General features: G+C 29.6%; 1 long non-coding RNA gene across 1 annotated transcript; it reads left to right on the top strand.

The window, feature by feature from the left end:
* The first annotated feature begins 258 nt into the window (after positions 1-258).
* LOC134700249 (uncharacterized) lies at positions 259-2,083 on the top strand. The gene is made up of 4 exons (XR_010103822.1): positions 259-286; positions 983-1,018; positions 1,807-1,842; positions 2,042-2,083. It is a non-coding gene; the product is annotated as an uncharacterized LOC134700249 (long non-coding RNA).
* Positions 2,084-4,223: the final 2,140 nt, after the last annotated feature.

Genomic DNA, 4,223 nt, shown 5'->3' with positions numbered 1-4,223 from the left:
ATGGACATAAGTGGTGTCAATTTTCATGTTAAAAGACAGTAATTGCACCATTAATCGAAAAAATTCAATTGATATTTGATACTTGACAACTGACAAATCTTTATATTGATCATTGAAAAGTTAACTATTTTCTTTATAATAGAACATGATTAAAGCGTTCAGATAATTTTAACAGAATAATTTTTCTGTAGTCAATGGAACACAATGTAGTGGTTTGTACAACCTTGTTATATTTTGAAATATAAATTTATTTTAACAGGAAGAGAAGGCAGGAAAGGATTTGTTGGTAAGTTTGTTATAAACATATCAAATTATTTTGTTTACATTTTGATATGTTCTACATCTTAAGTTCAAATTACAGTAATTGACCTGTGTCACATAGTTCAAAATCTGCCACTTTTATCAATTGACTTACAACGAGTTATATTACTTTGCTCATTACTTGTTAGAGATTAGATGACTTTAATACAACCTACAAGCAGTCACAACAATGGAAAACGTATTACATTTTGATCAATCATCGAATTTTTTATTTGAAATTATCATTATCAAAAATACATCAATCGAAAAAGATGTAACACAAGAACGTACTGTGCTTTGTTATTTGTGTCGATCCGATGCGACAAGCCTGATTTTTGACAATTCGATCATTGTTTTAGCTGTTACATCACAATCTCAAGAAATTGCAGGATTTGGCGTAAAAATTCATTTCAAACCCAGTCATATTAAAAATGAAAACTAAATATGACTATCCTACATTGTAAGTAATGATGTTGAACAGCATAAGCTAAAACGTTTTGATGTGTCTATTACTTATTATTCGTTTTTTTATTTGTACATCAAAAAAAAAAAAAAAAATGGGAAGAAGAAAAACAAAACAAATAGAAACATACAGATTTACTTTAGTTTCAATCGAACGCCTTTCAAAATATATTTATAGAACCCACTATTTGTACTTATAAGTTTATCTTTATAATCTTAGGATTGAAAGGCGGGATGGGAGACAGAGGAAATACTGGTAAGTAAACAGTTTAGATATATACCTTTGGTGACCTTCAACATTAACTCAATACAATAATAAAGTTTGGGTCCTCATTTTTCAAGTATTATCTAATCCGATCAATCGAACATGAGTGTATATCAAGACACGGTACTTGATAATTTGGAATGTTTCTTAAGGATTCTCGCTTGTCATGTTTTTTAGGATTTTTGTCACATTTTAGGAATCCTCCATTTGAATAAAATTTGCCCATTGACCCTAAAAAAAATTTAAAATCTTTCACATGACTGTACAATGATTAGCCATCTGTAAAAGTCTTATAAAATTTTAATTATTTTTTAATAGTTTTTGAGAACTTAAACTTGTCAATGATAAAGCTAAGAAAAGTCAAGAAAGAATATTTCCCCGCCAAAATGTAATGGCTAATAACTCGCAAACAAGCACATTGACTTATATATTATTTTTTGCTCTTTTGATTCCTTTATTGATCCTCTATCAATATAAACTAGTGTTATTGATTAATTTGATTGAAATAAAATGATTATTTTGAAACTGAGATACAAACTTCATTAAAAAAAACAACATCACTCTGTCAATAGTTCTATAACATTAAAGGGATGCTTACATTTGGTAACGGATTTTATTTTGTCTTAACGCAACTTATACGAAAATGTAAAAACCATCATGATTTCTGTTATGCAAAGTATGTTTCAGAATACAAAAGTCATCAAAGGTTTTTTTATTTGGGAAATTTTAAACTTCACCGAGTACGAAAACTGAGGTACATCATATTTTCTTTCTTTCAGGACCAACTGGATCAACAGGACAAATGGGCATGAAAGGTATGCATTTGTTTTGTAATACTTGAGATTTTATTTGCTTATAAACCTTCATTCATTCATATCAGTTAAACACATGTAAGGAACTTTGGTAGATTTCAGAATTAAAAAAACAAAAAAAACCGACATTATCATATATATTACGATGCCTTTTCAAGATATTCCTCGATGATTTTGATCCATATTATCTTTCTAATTCTAGGACCGAAAGGAAACAAAGGAAACCAAGGAAATGTCGGTAAGCCAACTATTTACAACAATTGACCGTTTCAGAATATAATGCACTCTGGTTAACATTTTCAAACGCGTACACCAGCAAGATGTGATTGGTTAAAAACTTTCTTAACAATTGAAATTCAACCATTGATGTAACGTTATTTTTATTTTGGTGAACGAACAATGACATTACCCATAGCCGTTCAGATTATGTAGAGGCTAATTGAGTGTCACTGATGGGTCGTTTGTTGACGAAACGCTATTTTTTTTATGAAACATGTATTCAAACATGTTGGTAAAGAGACAATTTTCAAATATTTTGTGCAGGTGGTCAATCAATTTAGAAATAAGTAATTACATTAAAATTGACAATTTGGGAACGCGCTTGAAATAAAAAGTGAACAAGAATCCTGAACTGAGAGGAATATTCTAAACGGAAATTCCTAAATCAAATGACTAAATCAACACCTCAAACCCATCAAACGAATGATAGCAACTGTCATATTACTGACGTGTTAAAGGCATTCTCTTATGTAGAAAATGGTGAATTAATCCTGGTTTTAAAGCTAGCTAAAACTATTACTATTTAATACAGCTAGAAGGTTAAACAAATATGTTTCTTTACCTTCTAAAGATTTACGTTTCAAACAGAATAGTAATTACAGCTATTTGATCCTTAATTTATTATGGATTCTGATTTGAATAGATACATACATGTATAACAATGATCCCTGAAACCGATAGCAGCTTGTTAGAATAATTGACGTGTTTATTTCAGATAAAAGAAATAAAAGATACGTTCATTGCATAGTATAAAAAGTTTTTTTTTTTACCAGACTGATGTTTAGACGAAGAGTACAAAATCGGTTTAGCTATTGTTTTCTTTAATTAAAGTAAATTGACAGTAGAGCTTATATAATCCAGAAGAAAATACAATAATTTGGTTTAAAACGAATGAATTTCTGATATGAGTTTCTCCAAAAGACAATGCATTTTGACCAGCATATTTTTTTTCATATTTCAGGAAAGCAAGGAAACAGGGGAGACAGAGGTGAGTGAAGCGAAGTAAAACATTAAAACTATGTGTTAAAATGTTAACTAAAACTGCCAACATACTTACATTTCAAACAGAATAGTAATTACAGCTATTTGGTCGCGACTTACACGATGTGAGTTCGTTTAAAAAAATGAATCGGCTGAATCTTAAGTTTGTTAAGGCTAGGTAAAAAATCTCAGCCATATTCAACTAGTATTATTCGGAAAATCAACTGAACATACTAACATACCCTAACATTCTAATGTAACAAAAGTTGAGATTGTCTAAAAATAAAATCTTCTCAATGTAAATGATTTTTAACTTCAAATATATTTTAATACATTTTTCAATTGAGTGATGATCGTTAAATCTGTGTTATTCTCATTCATGATATTGAAAAAAAAAAAAAAAGATTTACATTATCTCCTTTTGAGAAAACTATTTCTTGAAATGATTTTTAAATATTTGTCTCGCATAGTAAAATGTCTTTTCTTAACCAAAGTAATTTTGTTCGAAATAAGTTCAAAATACTGAGGAAAAAATCACAAAACCATAAGATAATGTCAGGTTAGTTTGGTGACCAATGGACACAATCATTTAAATATAATCATTGCATGTTCTTTTCTCTTTTTCAGGACTTCAAGGACCACATGGTAAGTGTTATAACTTAATAACGTGTACATGACAATTGTCGATTGTCCAGTTTTAGAAAACAGATGTATTTGATATGCAGATGATCTAATACGAAATGGGGATATAAATTAGAAATAACATAATTATGAGTTTCAAATGCCAACGTTATATCTAATGGGAGGTGATTGTCCATTGCACATTCTCTGCAACTTAGTATACTGTATGTGTAGCTTTAGTCAAATATATAGCATGGTACGTGTTGGGCGTTACTAACATTTGCAACGATTTTTTAGATTACGCCTGTCAATATTGATTCCCAATATAAACACAAACGGGACGAAAGAAACTCTCCCTAAAGCATTCGTTATTGTATGTGTACATATTCGAACAGAGATAAGAAGAACAAAACTACAACACGTTTCTAACGTGACCAAAAACCTTTGTTGACAGTTTAATTTGTAATTTCAGATACACATGATATTGATAAACATCCAGCATA

This window comes from Mytilus trossulus, unplaced genomic scaffold, assembly GCF_036588685.1.
Source record: "Mytilus trossulus isolate FHL-02 unplaced genomic scaffold, PNRI_Mtr1.1.1.hap1 h1tg000128l__unscaffolded, whole genome shotgun sequence".
NCBI lineage: Eukaryota > Metazoa > Mollusca > Bivalvia > Mytilida > Mytilidae > Mytilus > Mytilus trossulus.
The sequence above is the reverse complement of the archived record's forward strand: the minus strand, read 5'-3'. Positions and strand labels throughout refer to the sequence as shown.